General features: G+C 39.7%; 1 long non-coding RNA gene and 4 other non-coding genes across 5 annotated transcripts; 4 read left to right on the forward strand and 1 right to left on the reverse strand.

Annotated features, from left to right (window-relative positions):
• Window positions 1–7022: 7022 nt before the first annotated feature.
• trnae-cuc lies at window positions 7023–7094 on the reverse strand. The gene has a single exon. It is a non-coding gene; the product is annotated as a tRNA-Glu (tRNA).
• A 71-nt stretch (window positions 7095–7165) lies between these two features.
• On the forward strand, window positions 7166–16275 carry LOC121402252. Its single transcript, XR_005966702.1, has 3 exons — window positions 7166–7357; window positions 12459–12549; window positions 16079–16275. It is a non-coding gene; the product is annotated as an uncharacterized LOC121402252 (long non-coding RNA).
• On the forward strand, window positions 10869–10940 carry trnag-ucc. The gene has a single exon. It is a non-coding gene; the product is annotated as a tRNA-Gly (tRNA).
• On the forward strand, window positions 13988–14059 carry trnag-ucc. Its single transcript has one exon. It is a non-coding gene; the product is annotated as a tRNA-Gly (tRNA).
• Window positions 15801–15872, forward strand: trnag-ucc. Its single transcript has one exon. It is a non-coding gene; the product is annotated as a tRNA-Gly (tRNA).
• Window positions 16276–17758: the final 1483 nt, after the last annotated feature.

A 17758-nucleotide genomic window follows, 5' to 3' on the forward strand; every position in this document is an offset into this window, starting at 1 on the left:
GGCTCGTCACTAATTATCCAGCAGAAAATGAGCTTCCATGGCTGTAATATAAGATGATGCTACAGGTTTGCTGATTATTAAATTCTGATGCTAATTGCACTGGTTTCTGTGCTGCCATGTAGTAATTATGTGTATTAATTACTAATCAGCCTTACATTGTGACATTTCTATTCTATGTGTACTGTATATTGTGAGTGGGTCCCTAAGCTCAGTAAGTGACAGCAGCACAGAGCATGTGCAGTGAATCAGCAGAACGGAATATGGGGAGCTACTAGGGCATCTCTGGAGACACAGATCTTTACTGCTAAAGGGCTGTGGTTGCCTTGGGCTGGTACAGAAGCACAAAACATAATGTACAACATTTCTACCTACTTCTTTAGTTCTCCTTTAAGGCTAATGAGCACATGGGTGTTTTCAGGGTCGGACTGGAGCTTTGGGGGCCCAATGAGGTTGTGATAACAAGGGCCCTCCTAGCAGTTACCGGGGGCCCCCTTTGGACATACAAACCCCCCCCCCCAGTGCACATGTGCGAACGCCAGGCCGCCAATTGGGGGAGTAGGTTTGGGCAGGCAGGCCCATGAGGGCTGGGGACCACCAGATTTTTTCCAGGTGTCCCACCGGCCCAGCCTGACCCTGGGTGTTTTAACCATATGTGCCCTTTTGGGGGGAGCACTGTATGGGGGCTGTATTTATGGGGGAAGCCACTTTGGAGAGTAGAGTCCTGCATCAATTCATTCAGCAGACAGGGCAGGATTCAAAGTTCAAAAACAAGGCAGAGTGTGTCTTCATTTTGAAAAACAGCTTCCAAAAAAAGAGATGCATTTTACATCTGTATTGTTCGACAAGATGAAAACAGGTCGCAGGTCATAAACTAGCAACCCCTGCAGAGCAATCTACTATAAAAAGTCCTTGTCCCTGTATAGGGCCCCTACAATTTATAATGGTGTGTTCAACATACTCCACTTTATACTTTATGATTATATCTGCTGCCCCTGCATTTATGAATGGCTTTTCGCTGTCTGAAGAAAAAACGTGCCAATGTAGCTGTTTTATTAAATGAATCTAGGATGACAAAAACTGCTGTTTCCTGTTTTCTGTGAAATTCCTCTCTGTGTTATAAATACAGTAAAACCTCAATTTTACATCCGCTAATTTTTTTCCCACATTTGTCATCATCTTGTTTGTACACAAAACACAAAAAGAAATTGCCAGCAATCGATCTTGACCATATTCTGGAATTGACCAGCTGCTATAAACGATAAAAAGTCAATATGTGTACACAAAAAAAGGAAAAAGATTGCCGGAGCACGGTTTGCCTTTAAAAATAATTATAAAAAATGATGTGTTAGTACCACATTTTGGCCAAAATATGTAAGCTCACGTGCCACATCAAGGCCTCTCATTGTGCATGAGTCCTACACTGTCCATTAGATTTCAAAGTATGTAGTGCATTTAAAAACAAGTCCCCCAGTAAACAGGCTGTATTGGCTATTTTATATTGACTTTTTATCGTTTATAGCAGCTGGTCAAATTCAGAATGTGTGTTAGACAAGCGCTGGTGATTTGTTTCTTTGTTTTGTATACAAATTGTGGCCAAATATTGCCTATATAGCTGCCATTAAGCCTTAAAAACAGGGAAGGATTTACATGTGTATGTTATTGGGCTGGGCTTTAAAAAGCTCCCTGCATTCTCACTAGAGCTTCTGAGATAAGGGTAAGTGCACTGTGGCCCTAATACTCAGTCACATTGTTTGCTGGGTGACTTGATTTTAGATGCATTACATACTTAGAATTGTAATAGATAGTGTAGGACTCACATTAGTGAAGTAGAGTTCTGCACTGGGTAGGGAACCTGCGGAATACCCGCAAATTGGTAAGGTTCTGAGTAGAAAATCCCTCATTCACTGATCATGCAAGGTAGTCCTTGGTAGCATGCCTGGGTACCTGGCAAATTTGTGGAACTCAACCTCCCCTAGTGCAGGAGACAATTTTTTTTACCTTTCCAGATAAATGGTTGGCGTTGATGTCACTCCTGGTCTACGAAGATGTCACTTCTGGTTTCGAAAGTCTTGGGTCGGAAGGTAAGTTTGACTACCAGGTTGGGTAGTGGCTATGGGGATGTGTTAGGTGGCAGGTGCAAGTCAGGTTAGGGGTCATCGAGTCTGGGTCCTTCCAATTGGACCTGTGCAGGACTCTACAATAAGAAGCATTGATGTGGTGCATGAGTTTATATATTTTGGTCAAAGTATGGTACTAACACCTCATTTTTTGTAATAATTATTTTTTAAAGTTAATGTTTCCACTGTACTTTCTACTGTACTTCCAAAAAGCATTGATTTGGTCTCCTAAATTGTGCCATGTTTCTGATGAACTCAGTGCCCAGAGAAATGTTTGTGTCCTGAAATGTCCACACAGCCTCCCACCAGCATGTTAAGTGCTAAACTCCACAAGCAGCAGGTGGAACTAGGGGTAGGCAGAAGAGGCACCTGCCTAGGGCACAACAACGTGGGAAAGCTGGGCAGGTACCTGTTCAAAGGTCTTCTCCCTACCCCTAGTTTGGGTTTGCTCCCCTGCTACTCTTGTCTCCCTCCCCTCCAGGTTTGGACTGGGATTCAAAATAGGCCCTGGCATTCCAAGTTCACAGAGGCCCCAACAGCCCCCATCAGTCCACTAATGAATGACTTTATGTGGCATCTTTCAGCAGCCCCTCTGGCATTTGCCAGAATCTACAGATTGTCAATCCAGGCCTGCTCCCCTCTATTACGCTCTCCTCCCTTTGTCACTCCCCCTGCCTCTCTCCCCTGCCCATCCTCTTCTATCATGTCGCATGCACACTCACAAGCAAGCAAGTGCACACAGGGGGCGGGGATAGCTGAGCAGAGTGACTAAGGCACCCTGTCGGCTTAACCCAGCCCTGTCCACAAGCGCTTTTGTCGGATTGACTAAACACATCCTACAAGTCAGATATAATCGTGTGGGTCAAAATATTATGGGACTGATTTTCAGAGGGACAGTCCTTCTTTTGACAGCTCAACCCGCAGTTGCTAATGTGGTGCCTCTACTCAAAAAAGGATCCAGTTTTCAGCCTCAAAACTATAGGCCAGTTAGTCTGACGTCAGTGGTAGGAAAGCTTTTCGAAGGGTTAATAAAGGATAAGATACTGGACTTTATAGCAAATCATAATACTATGATTGTGTGCCAGCATGGTTTTATCTTGCCAGACTAACTTAATTTGTTTTTATGAGAAGGTAAGCAGACCTCAATTCTGGGATGGCAGTGGATGTGATTTACTTAGACTTTGCTAAAGCATTTGATACAGTGCCACACAAAAGGTTACTGGTTAAATTAAGGAATGTTGGCCTGGAACATAGTATTTGTACCTGGATAGAGAACTGGCTAAAAGATAGACTACAAAGAGTGGTGGTAAATGGAACATTTTCTAATTGGACCAGTGTTGTTAGTGGAGTACCGCAGGGCTCTGTACTAGGTCCCTTGCTTTTCCACTTGTTTATTAATGACCTGGAGGTGGGCAATATTTTTGCAGATGATACTAAATTGTGCAGAACTATAGGTTCCATGCAGGATGCTGCCACTTTGCAAAGTGATTTGTCTAAGTTGGTAAACTGGGCAGCAAACTGGAAAATGAGGTTCAATGTTGATAAATGCAGGTTATGCACTTTGGCAAAAATAATATAAATGCAAGTTATACACTAAATGGCAGTGTGTTTGGAGTTTCCTTAAATGAGAAGGATCTAGGGGTCTTTGTAGATAACAAGTTGTCTAATTCTGGGCAGTGTCATTCTGTGGCTACTAAAGCAAATAAAGTTCTGTCTTGCATGAAAAAAGGGCATTAACTCAAGGGATTAAAACATAATTCTGCCTCATAATTCTGTCCCTGGTGAGGCCTCATCTGGAGTATGCAGTGCAGTTTCGGACTCCAGTCCTTAAGAGGGATATAAATGAGCTGGAGAGAGTACAGAGACTAAGTGCAACTAAATTGGTTAGAGGGATGGAACTGTCAAGGTTGGGGTTGTTTTCTCTGGAAAAAAGGTGCTTGGGAGAGGACATGATTACACTTTACAAGTACATTAGAGGACATTATAGACAAATAGCAGGGGACCTTTTTACCCATAAAGTGGATCACCGTACCAGAGGCCTCCCCTTTAGACTAGAAGAAAAGAACTTTCATTTGAAGCAACGTAGGGGGTTCTTCACAGTCAGGACAGTGAGGTTGTGGAATACACTGCTGGCTGATTCAGTTAATTCCTTTAAGAATTGCTTGGATGATTTTTTGGACAGACATAATATCAAAAGCTATTGTGATACTAAACTCTATAGTTAGTATAGATATGGGTATATATAATTTATGTGACAGGGCTCTTGGGAGAAGTTAGACTCACAGGCAGCTTAAAGGGCAATTCACCTTCATTAGCAAAACTGTAATAACTGAAAAAAAACACAGAAATATGTTCAAACTTTCATAACATGCCAAATTTTGTAAAATGAACACAGTAATTAGGGGGTTATGCTGTTGCATAGTGTTGCATGACAAGATCAGATACAATCTGACCCACAAAATCTAATCAAAATCTTCTGTGCAGTTTCACCCATACAAATGACTGTCTATGGCAGGGTTGGAACTAGGCGGTGGCAGAAGAGGCACCTGCTTAGGGCACAACAATGTAGGGGTGCTGGACAGGTGCCTGTTCAAGGGTCTTCTGCCTGCCTTGTCTGGTAGCCTACCACCTCCCTAACTCCCTCCCTACTATGCCCCTTCACTTCCCCTCTCCAATGGCACATGTGCGCTCATATTTCCTAGGGCGCCCGGTTGTTTAGGCCTGGCCCTGGTCTATAGCATCTTACAGCAGCCCCTCTGGCATTTGACAACATCCACAGATTGCCAGTCTGGGCCTGCCTGTAACTATCACCAATTCTGCACCAAGATTTCAATACAAGGCACCCAGAGGCAGCCCTGTCTGCCGCCCCTCCTCTCTTCCCCAGTATTGAGCGCAAGTGCATCCCTTTAGCTTTTACATAGAGCACTGGGGACAGGACGCATAGAAGACTTCAGTGTGCCTAGACCCCACACTGCCCCTCATATGTGAGCAAAATTCAGGCATGCCACCTATAAATTTGTGCCACCCTAGGTTGGGTATGGTTGCAGATGCCCTGAAAGAATCAAATGCACTCGCTGCTCTCATGCCAAGTGGCAGCAGGGTTGCCAGGTTGGTGCTTTTCCAGTCATATTGGGCTACTAATTTAAAGCCCAAGCAGGTTTTGAATGTACAAACTAGCCAAGGTACTGATTTGGGTTACTTTTTTGGGCCTTTGGATGGTTTTTTCTTGCCCTAATGTGCCAAGCCTGTCTTCCAATCCATGTTGGGAAAACTGCCAAGTTTAATGTAAGACTATAATACTCAACATGCAATGGGACTTGTTTAGAAATTGTTAACAGATTTTGGGCTCTTTTTATGGGCAAATTTCCGCGTTTCGCTTAATAAATTTGCAAAATTCCCGCAAAAATTCACCTACCTGTGTCCAAAAAAAAATTTGACGCGCGTCCAAAGTCACTTGTGTCAAAATTGCCACGCATCAGCACTCTTTGGATGCCCATTGACTTTAACGCTTGCGTCTAAATTGACACGAGCAACTTTTCGTCGCACGTCCAAAATTGATGGGGGTGTCAATTTTCGAGTTTCCCAAAGGTTTAGAGATTTTTCTGCCGTTTTGCGAATTTCGCTAATTTTTCAGCGAACCAAATGGGATAAATTCACCCATCACTAGCTCTGTACCACAGTCTCCAGTTACTCTTTTAAGCATTCTCGCATTTTCTGATTCAATTTCAAACAATTTTGGGGCAAAAATCTGCTGGCCAACAAAATATGTATAGAGGTTGACCTGTTTTACCAATATTTATTGAAATGGTATAGTATTAAGGTCTTATGGGGTCCCTATACCTCCTGGGCCCCACTCTGTAGCTATGCTCCTGGTTATGGGCAAATCTGTCCCATTTTGCTTCATGAAAAAATTTGAAAAAGACATTTTCACACACATATATTTATTTCCTTTTATATATTTATTTTTCACTGCACATATTGTGCTATTTTTGGGCTACTTTTCAAGTGCTTCTTGGCTAGTTTTGGGCTGGTTTTGTAACTGACTTTGGCTGGTTTTAAAAATTAGACATGGCAACTCTGAATGGCAGAAATTATGCCAACCACATTTACAGCACAATTGTGTCCAATTTGCATTGAATTAACGGCAATTAAAAAGACATGTAGATTGCACTCAAATTGCACTTGTGGTGCAGTAAGTAAACGACCCTAAAGCTGGCCATAGACGCAAAGATCCGATCATACGAATCGAGGATTCATACAATTGTCGGACTGTATGTGGAGAGTCCCGACATTTTTCATCCGGCAGAGATTGGTCGTTTGATCGATCGGACAGGTTAAAAGATTTCTGTCGGCTGCCGATAATATCTCTGCGTGTATTGCCGATCGCACGATTTTCAGTGGGAGACTGTCACCAGCTTTTGTCAGACATAAATTTCGTACGATTGCTGTCAGGGCAGAACATTGGCTGATCTGTTCTTTTACTACTTTATTTGATCTGAATGGTTAGTGGCAGGTCAGGAGATGCAGAGGTTAAAAGGATGTGAGATGCAACTAGGGTTGCCACCTTTTCCAGAGAAAAATACCGGCCTTTCTATAGATTTATCTTTTTTTCCTATAAATAACATTGGGATCAACCATCATTTTTACCGGCCAGGCAAGTGTGGTCAGTGACAACAGCAGCGGCTAAAAATTAAAATATCTTAGATTTTATGTTTGGGGCTCTAAATCATTGATGAATATGGCTGCATGAGTTTTGCTTGTATAGCAAATCACTTAAAAATTAAATATCATGTGTATATACATAGTGCAGGGAAAAACGGTGCAGATACTCATGTATTTCTTATTCTACATTAACTAAGCCACACTAAGGGTTTTTTGTTTTATCTAGCAAAAAAAAAAATGTCTTTCCCTGACCGGGAATCGAACCCGGGCCGCGGCGGTGAGAGCGCCGAATCCTAACCACTAGACCACCAGGGAACTGCATGCAGAGTCCAAACAATAGTGTTTAGAAGTCTGAATACATTCTGTGTTCTTTCACCGCTGGAACAGCCGCGAAGAGACAGTATGGCGCACTCACTATCTGTGCGGAGAAATCATTGCGCGCGTTAACCGAAGCGCAAAGCGCTGGGCAGGTAACGGGAACGCACAAGTTCAAGTGGGCGGGCAGTTGGGTGTGTATCATCATCAGGCAGCAGCTGGACAGAGACACTCCTGGGACAGGTTACCCGTGATAAAACCGAGTAAGCGCCATGTCTCTAATTTATGTTCTATGTTGTCTCTACCGCGTCCTTGTTCGGAAAGTCTGGGAAATTGCTGCCTGTTCCTTTGGTTTCTGTATTCCTGGTATCAGTGAATATAAAGATTTACACTCACTTCCGCGACTTCTGCTGCTTGTCACTTCCTACAGGTTCCACTGTCTCTATAGTCCGACGTTACTAGCGCTCTGTCTGTCTGCTTCAGGAATCCTCTTGTCTTCTATATACACCTCTATATTCATCTAAATACATCTATATGAATCTATATACATCTATACACCTCTATATTAATCTAAATACATCTATACACCTCTCTATTAATCTAAATACATCTATATTAATCTATATACATCTATACACCTCTATATTAATCTAAATACATCTATACACCTCTCTATTAATCTAAATACATCTATATTAATCTATATACATCTATACACCTCTATATTAATCTAAATACATCTATACACCTCTATATTCATCTAAATACATCTATATGAATCTATATACATCTATACACCTCTATATTAATCTAAATACATCTATACACCTCTCTATTAATCTAAATACATCTATATGAATCTATATACATCTATACACCTCTATATTAATCTAAATACATCTATACACCTCTCTATTAATCTAAATACATCTATATGAATCTATATACATCTATACACCTCTATATTAATCTAAATACATCTATACACCTCTCTATTAATCTAAATACATCTATATGAATCTATATACATCTATACACCTCTATATTAATCTAAATACATCTATACACCTCTCTATTAATCTAAATACATCTATATTAATCTATATACATCTATACACCTCTATATTAATCTAAATACATCTATACACCTCTCTATTAATCTAAATACATCTATATTAATCTATATACATCTATACACCTCTATATTAATCTAAATACATCTATACACCTCTCTATTAATCTAAATACATCTATATTAATCTATATACATCTATACACCTCTATATTAATCTAAATACATCTATACACCTCTCTATTAATCTAAATACATCTATATTAATCTATATACATCTATACACCTCTGTATTAATCTAAATACATCTATATTAATCTAAATACATCTATACACCTCTATATACATCTATACACCTCTATATACATTTATACACCTCCATATACATCTATACACCTCTTTATACATCTATACACCTCTATAAACATTTATACAACTCTATATACATCTATACACCTCTATATACATCTCTATATACATCTATACACCTCTATATAAATATATACACCTCTATATACATTTATATACATCTATACACCTCTATAAACATCTATACACCTATATACATTTATACACCGCTATATACATCTATACACATCTCTATATACATCTATACACCTCTATATACATCTATACACCTCTATATACAACTATATACATCTATACACCTCTATATACATCTATACACCTCTATATACAACTATATACATCTATACACCTCTATATACATCTATACACCAACGAGTGGCAAAATTGGGTGAAGAAAAGCTCAACTGGTGCCTGTGCCCGAGGAGCATAAGGCCAGTTTTAGTAATCTGCTTGTTATCTAGTTATTCCTTGTACTTTTTTGATGTTCCCACCTCCCCATTACAGCAATGATATGCCCTTAGCACCCCTCTACGTCCCACCCACTTAAGACCCTTCTATACTGACATGTGAATACAAATACCACATGTATTGGCTCTGAAGAGTAGAATTCATTCCCTCAGTTCATTGTGCAGCACTGAGTGCACACAGGATAGACAATATTATATATTTTATCCTGAATTATTTATATATATATATATATATATATATATATATATATATATATATATATATATATATATATATATATATATATATATATATACACACACACACACACAGTTCAGGGCTGTGGTGCACTCCAATCCAGCAGAGTTGTACTGCCTGGGTGCTGTCATATTCAGTGTAGATAGTCGTGTCTTGAGAAAGGTACAGACTGGACTGAAACGTTGACAAATAAACTTCACTTTGCTTGATCTTATTATGAAGTCCTGGAGTGCGTCATTCCTTGGAACATGACTATATATATATATATATATATATATATATATATATATATATATATATATATATATAGGCTTAGGGCTCATTCATTTACCAGCTGTGCTTAGGACAGTGGTGCAGTTTGATTGTGGTGGATACAACATTCACTGCACCTTGAATGATGCACAAACTAGGGGGCATTAAAAAGGACGACTGCATCTACCCACCCTCATTAATGCAGTGCTGCTGAGCACATTCATAGAAAGGTGCAACTCCTCAGAAGGATGGTTCAACTTTACGTTGTCTTTTAGTATGTTGTAGAATGGCCAGCAACTATTCAATTGACCTTAATTTGTCTTTTTTTTTTATTATAGTTTTTGAATTATTTGCCTTACTCTTCTTTTGACCAGCTGTCAAATGAGGGTCACTGACCCCATCTAAAAAAAAATGCCCTGTAAGGCTACAAATTGTTGCTATTTTGTATTACTCCTACTTTCTATTCAGACCACTCCTGTTCATATTCCAGTTTCTTATTAAAATCAATGCATGGTTGCTAGGAGAATGTGGACCCTAGCAACTAGATTGCTGAAACTGCAAACTGGAGAACTGCTGTTTAAAAAGCTATTTATTTAATAAATAACCCACAAATAATAAATAAGATGAAAACCAATATTGTTTCAGAATATCACTCTCTACATCAAACGTTAACTTAAGCTCCATTGTGGAGGCACAATATGCTGTGCACTCACACACAACCAATGTGGCAAAGGGCAAAAACATTACTTTGTGTCGTTTCTTGCACTTTTTACCACTCCTTCCAAATGCTCCCTTGTGTTTGCAGATAGAAGCCCATTGTATTCTACAGAGCATATCTGTTACCTTCAATGTAAACCTGTGCCATTTCTCCTATTTTGACTTTGAATGGCTGCCCCCATGGATACCCAGGTGCTTGTAATTGCACTTGTGTGCTACGTATTGTACTTGCGGGGAGCTATGTGGCCAACTAGGTTGCCTAGGGTGCTGGTTGTCTTGACCGGTCCCCTGCTCTGTAGTCTTTCCACCAATTCTGTCTATGGATCATTTTTTAAAATGAACTGCACCATTAAATTTAAATGGTGTGGAATAATAATGTATATAGTTTGCAAAGGGTTCTGTCCTTTTTAAGTGTTTATGAATCAACTATTTTGTCTGAATAATGTAGATTTGTAGCTGAGACAGGCAGCATAACAGAAAGAGTTTGAAACACCCAACTCCCAGGAATATGCTAGGGATTGTACATGTGTTGTGTGTCTGTTTAAACCCGAGTTGTGTGCTTCAACAGTGTGGGATGTGTAAGGAAAATGGGAGGGAAGAAACAAAACAGTACAAACTATATTACAAACTGATAACTGTAGGGAGTTGTCACTCATCTGGCGTTGGTGGTATAGTGGTGAGCATAGCTGCCTTCCAAGCAGTTGACCCGGGTTTGATTCCCGGCCAACGCAGAGTTTTTGTTTGTTTTTATATACTTGGGTTCTATTTAAAGGAAAACTGTACCCCCAAAATAAATACTTAAAGCAACAGATAGTTTATATCAAATTGAATGACATATTAAAGAATCTTACCAAACTGGCATATATATTTACATAAATATTGCCCTTTTACATCTCTTGCCTTGAACCACCATTTCGTGACTCTATCTGTGCTGCCTCAGAGATCACCTGACCAGAAATACTACAACACTAACTGTAACAGGAAGAAGTGAGGAAGCAAAAGGCAGAACTCTGTCTGTTAATTGGCTCATGTGACCTTACATGTGGTTTGTATGTGTGCACAGTGAATCGTACGATCTCAGGGGGTGGCCCTTATTTTTTAAAATGGCAATTTTCTATTTATGATTACCCAATGGCACATACTACTAAAAAAAGTATATTATTATGATAATGGTTCATTTACATGAAGCAGGGTTTTACACATGAGCTGTTTTACTCAGTATCTTTTAATAGAGACCTACAGTACATTGTTTGGGGGGTATAGTTTTCCTTTAAGGTGACCATAGGTATTACGATTTTAAAAGATCTTTTTGTTATAGTAGGATCAAGCTTATCCTGAAGCAGTTATTTAAAAATGTTTGATTTGTTCATCAACAAAAATGGATCTTTCAAGCAATATCATCTAGCGGAAGCTGGGAAAACTGTAGCTATCTGCCTGCAAACAATTGGGCAATGGATCCATTTCACTGTGATGATGAATGATGAAAATGAATGTCTATGGCCACCTTTACAGTCATTTGGTTACACTAGGGGCAGGAATTGATAGGCCCGACAGATGCGTTAGATAAATATAGAAAAGCAACAGCAATGCATTTTTTTATCATTAAAACCGGGAGTGTTTAGATGCACGGGCTTGTGTAATGTTTAACAGTCTCATACTGGGAACTGAGTTTGTCCATCCGGACAAAGGTACCCTATTAAGTAGAGAATGACATGCACAGTGACCATGGTGATTTACATCATTAAGTGCCCTTGTGGCCTATTATATTGCGGCAAGACCATAAGGCAACTCAAAGAACACATTGGCATGCACAGGTCAAGTATAAGGGCAGCATTGGATCCAGAGAGGGCCTCGAAAAAGCATGACAAAAAACAGGACATAGTCCAACAAGCTGTAGCCAGACATTGGGCACAAGCTAGGCATGATCCGGCGGCAGATGCATGCCAATTGAGCAGTTATCTAAACCAATGCGTGGTGGGGATCAGAATAAAAAGTTATTGCAAAGAGAGGCGTTCTGGATCCATGAACTCGACTGTGTAACCCCACGGGGCCTAAATGAGCAGTTAGTTTTGAATTGCTTCCTGGGTTAGAAAACTATATAGCTATACAGTATCAAGGCAATTTCCTAGAAAGTCTCAAAGTATGTATGAAGAAACATAATGGATTACTATGTGTCTTTATTGTTTTTGTTCACGCAGCAATAATGGAAACATGCTGAATTGTTTTATTTATTTTATTTTTTCCTGTAGGTATCCTGCACAATAATCACACAAAATGGACTCTTGCATCTTTGATTTTATTCTTTAACACTGGACTGTCTGACACATTGATTGTAAAATAGTAAGTTCACAATATGCATATGAAATGCACTTTGAGTAATACGATATGAAAGGTGTAAATTGAAACTACAATGCCATTGGCTCGTCGTTGTATGCAAATTTTGACATCACTAATTGCACTAAAAGATTTTTTTGTATGTTGGGTATTTAAGCTCACACCGAACACTTGCACAAAATCCTTGATAAAGGTCCTACTGTGGACTGAAACATTGATATGCACAGTGGAATAAATAATTATCAATCAGAAATATCAGAGTGCTTATCTTCTTCATCGCTATTCATCACATTTTCATATAACACCCATTTTTTTGAGTCAGAGTGCGGATACACACCTGTACTGTATACACACAGGTCCGCCATTAGTACTGCTTTCAGGGATGGCAAAACTCAAAAACCTGTGGCCAACACTTTTTGGAAAGTCGCCATAGACTCCCCACCTTTAAATATATAGCTATAGATCATGTTCCCCCTTTAAGGAGAGGGGGGATAGGTCGAAAATTTTGTTACAACGTGAGGTTTTTTGTATAAGGAAATTATAAGGAAATTAAACACTCTGCGGGTCTGAATGAGAATTGCTCTTTCTCGGGTTTCCTGAATCAAAGATAAATTGTGTCTGTACTTATTTAAGTCATTTTTACTTTGTGATAATCTAAAGACCCTTATCAACATTTTTTGATACATTGTAACAAAGACAGACATATAAAGTTTATCAGTACTTTTTACTCAGACTAACACTGGATTTTGGATTTTGTGGGGGTCACCAGTATTTAAATCTCTGGCAGGGGTCAAAGCAAAGGTCCTGGTTGGACCAAAACGCCCCATGATTTGCTTCCCCATAGACATGCAATATATGACAATTATGGATCCAGGATTCGGTTCGGGATTCAGCCAGGATCCGGCCTTTTTTAGAATCCATCTGACTGGCCGAACCGAATCTGAATCATAATTTGCATATGCAAATTAGGGGCAGGGAGGGAAATCGCGTGACTTTTTGTAACAAAACAAGGAAGTAAAAATGTTTTCCCCTTCCCACCCCTAATTTGCATATGCAAATTAGGATTTGGATTTGGTTCGGTATTCGGCCGAATCTTTCACAAATGATTTGGGGGTTCGGCCGCATCCAAAATAGTGGATTCGGTGCATCTCTAATGACAATCCAGGTTTTAAACTCTCACCCCCCTAAACTTTTCACCCTGTCTTAGCACACAACTCAGGGTTAAAGAAAATACACACCATATGGATTACTTTTAGCACTTGTGTAGCAAAATGAAAATGTATAGAATTCTGCACTAGTTTAGATGGTACAGAACTGGAACTGCATTCTGGATATTGCAGTCGTACTCAAGAAGGGCAAGAAATTGTACATAAGTGTGGAAAATGATAGGGAGGAGGCAAGCAAATATTGCAAATTGTTCTATAATTACACTTTTGCACATCTGGCGTTGGTGGTATAGTGGTGAGCATAGCTGCCTTCCAAGCAGTTGACCCGGGTTCGATTCCCGGCCAACGCAGAAGTTTTTTTTCTTTGTATATGATTTTATTTTTATCCAGGGTGTTCAATAAATTCCAACATTCTTAAAAAACAATATTATCTATACAATGCCAAACTGACATCACGTGGTACAAAATTAAAATGACTTGTAATTAATTTTATTCACTATATATTCGCTAAATATATCTCTGGTGCCCATTTGGACTTTATGGGGAGGTGTAACCAGGGGTGCTTCGCCAATGAGGTGAGTTGAGGCTGTCGCCTCAGGTGGCAGCGCCTCCCTAGGTACCAGGGGCAGCAAAAATGCTGCTCCTGGTACTTTAAGAGCAAATTTCGGGGGGAGGGGGGGCAGCAGCAACTGCTGCTGCCTCAGGCGGCAGAGGGGCCAGGATCGCCCCTGGGTGTAACAAGAGCATTGAATGGACTTGCAAAAGAAATATGAAGTGTAATGCAGTCAATATAGGTTATGTGTCACTAGCTTTTAGGGTATTTAATTATAAAAGTGATACACTTCACAAAAAATGACTTGTCTTTTTTTTAGCGCATTTTAATTTGGAGGCACTTATAATGTACACCAAAAAATTCTGTCTAGTAAAAGATCTGCTTGTTGGTCAGAACCTGCTCCCCAGCCACACACACACTACATACGTACATACATACAATACCTGTGTTTGCATCTTATAATGTCAGCCACATGTACAGTGGGTGAAATGAGTGAATGAGTTATGAATAGGGAATGGAGCCCAAAGACTTCAAAAAATTGTTCCATGTCAAAAATTGTCCCTTGACAAAACATTTTTTAATTTTATTTGTAGCCCATGGACTTCAATGCATTTGCTGAATTCGTAACAGTTTTGTGAATTTTCACTGAAGCAAAATGGCCAAATATTCACCAAATACATTGAAGTCTATGGGCTACAAATAAAATCAAAAAAATGTTTTGCTGCTTGACAATATTTGACATGCAACAATTTTTTTCTCCCTTTGGAGTGTATGGATGTCTTTCTTACGGTGAACCTTTTGAAACCTGGCGAAAAATTATGCTCACCGCTAGTTATGAGCAAGCTCACACACACATGTTAACGCTGAACTTTGTGGGAGTCACCAGTATTTAAACCTCTGGCGGGGGGCAAAGCAAAGGGCATGGTTGGGCTAAAACTCTCCCGGATTTGCTTCTCCAGGGACATGCAACATATGACCAGGGCTGCCATCAGGGGGTGCAAGTGTATCGGGCCTAAAGGGGGGCCCAGCTGTGCTGCAGTTTTTGAAATAGCCGGCCCCCCTTGGCAGCGCCGAAGCCGCGCCACCTCTTCAAAAGTGCTGAACTGCCAAGGTCTTTTAACTGTGGTGTGGGCGGGATATCGAAAATGTTGTTGTATGGGACCCCATGATTTTTAATGGCGGCCTTGCATATGACAATCCAGGTGCTGCTAAACTACAATTCCCATCCCCCTAAACGTTTCACTATGTTATAGCACATAACTCAGGGTTAAAGAAAATAGACACCATATGGACAATTTTTGTTACTCCTTGTGTAGGAAAATTAAAAATTGAGTTCTGCACTAGTTAAGATGGTACAGAACTGGAACCAAATTCTGGATGTTCTAGTCCTAGTACATGAGAACGGACAGAAATTGAACATGTGATTTGTGTCTTTTTCATTAACTGTGTAAAAGAAATGGGGATGTGTAGGTAAAGTGAGAGGGCAAATGCAATCAGGATAGTACTAAACTACTCTATATGACCTCAGTGCACATCTGGCGTTGGTGGTATAGTGGTGAGCATAGCTGCCTTCCAAGCAGTTGACCCGGGTTCGATTCCCGGCCAACGCAAAACACTTTTTTCCGTTTTCTAATTGTGTTACATTTCGAGCCAAAATAGTAAATTATTTATTGTTTCATACTAGGTGATATCTATTTGTATTGCATTGATAATGTATTTAAGAATACTTGCATTTATGGCATTTATTGCATAGACTGGATAAAAAATGTGTTCAAAACTGACTAGTAAACTAGGAATTTATCATTCTTTTCTCTAGGCTGTGCACCACACTTGACAGTACGTGTCAGAAAATTAGGCAATCTTGTTTACTATGGAGAAATGCAAGGTTAGTGCTTGAAAATGTTAAAACTAACCTTATTTTGGATTGTATTTTGAGTAGTATTTTTATCATGGGAACAGGAACTGTCCATTTAATGAATGAAATAAAGAATGGCACATAGCCACTCAATACAACACTTCCATACAAGCCTTGTGATTGGGTTGTCTGCTTTCAGAGGCAGACGTAAGCAAAACCATATAATTTCATTTGGGAATCATCTGATACGTAATGGAACAAGTGGGTTTAATATGGATAATTTAAAATCATAGTGTTCAAAGAGTTGCATGTGCCATTACCCTTAGGCTTTTTGCCATGAGCCATGACCAATCTAAAGTGCAAGTGAAAATTCTTAAATGGTGCAGACGTGTTGACTCAGAAATGAAGATTTCTGAATTACTTCCCTCAGAGATGGGCAGCAAATGACAATCCAGGTGCTACAAAACTAAAGCTCCCATCCCATTAAACATTAACCCCTAGTTGGGTGTATCAACATGGTAAAAAGATACATACCGCATAAACAACTTGTCGCACTCCTTAAGTAGCTGACTCAGAATTTGGCATTGCTTCAGATGGTGTGGAATTCTGGGAGTTGTAGTGCTTCAATACCTGTGATCCCCAACCAGTGGCTCATGAGTAACATGTTGTGCACAAACTCCCACTGGCCTTAAATCAGGTACTTAGTTTAGAGCTCCAGGCAAGTTTTGGTTAAATAAAAGCCAGGTGTACTGCCAAACAGAGTCTTCTGTAAGTGGCCAATTTACATAAGGGCTACCAGATAGTCAATAATATGCCTTCTTTAGAACCCACAGGAACTTTGTTTCATGCTTATGTAGCTCCCCAAATCTTTTTAGATTTGAATGTGGTTCTGAAGAACAACCTAAGGTAAGTTTCACTGAACACCAATGTTTTTGTTTTGTTTTTAATTTTTTAAACCCCTGGCCTCCAATTTTTTTTAAGTAATCTATGGGGGACCCTGGCTGCAAATGTTTCTTTTCTTTATAAATTTTTCAATTTATGTTTTAAAAACTTTTATTGGGGACCCTGGCCAGCAATGTTTTTTGTTTTTTTTTCAATTTATAGAGGTGGCTGTGGCCACCAATATTTTTTTTTTAACTTGTAGGGGGCCCTGACCACCAATGTTTTTTACAAAACTTTTATGGGGCGCCCTGGCGCCAAAGTTTTTTTTAACTTATTGGGGGGCCCTGACCACCAATATTTTTTCTCTAATTTGTAAAGGGACACTGACCACCAAAGTTTTTTTTAAAAACCTGGTACCAATGTTTTTTTTTAATTAAAGGGGGGACTGACCACCAATGATTTTTTTTCTAACTTGTAGAGGGGCATTGACTGCCAATGGTTTTTTAAAAACTTTTATGTGGGCCCTGGCCACTGCTGATGTCTGAGTGGACATTTTACTGTGTGGGGGTGGGATCTGAGGTGGGGCTTGGGGGTCACACTGGGGTGGGCAGGGAGCAGAGGGAAAAGAATATTTTACTGTACGGGGCCCCGTGATTTCTGATGGCGTCCCTGGTTGGGGGTTTACATATCATTTAAAACTATCCTTCATTTTTGTCTGTGCATTTAATTGTGCTTTCAAAATGAGAACGTAAACTGTTG

Source organism: Xenopus laevis, chromosome 3S (assembly GCF_017654675.1).
Source record: "Xenopus laevis strain J_2021 chromosome 3S, Xenopus_laevis_v10.1, whole genome shotgun sequence".
Lineage (NCBI taxonomy): Eukaryota > Metazoa > Chordata > Amphibia > Anura > Pipidae > Xenopus > Xenopus laevis.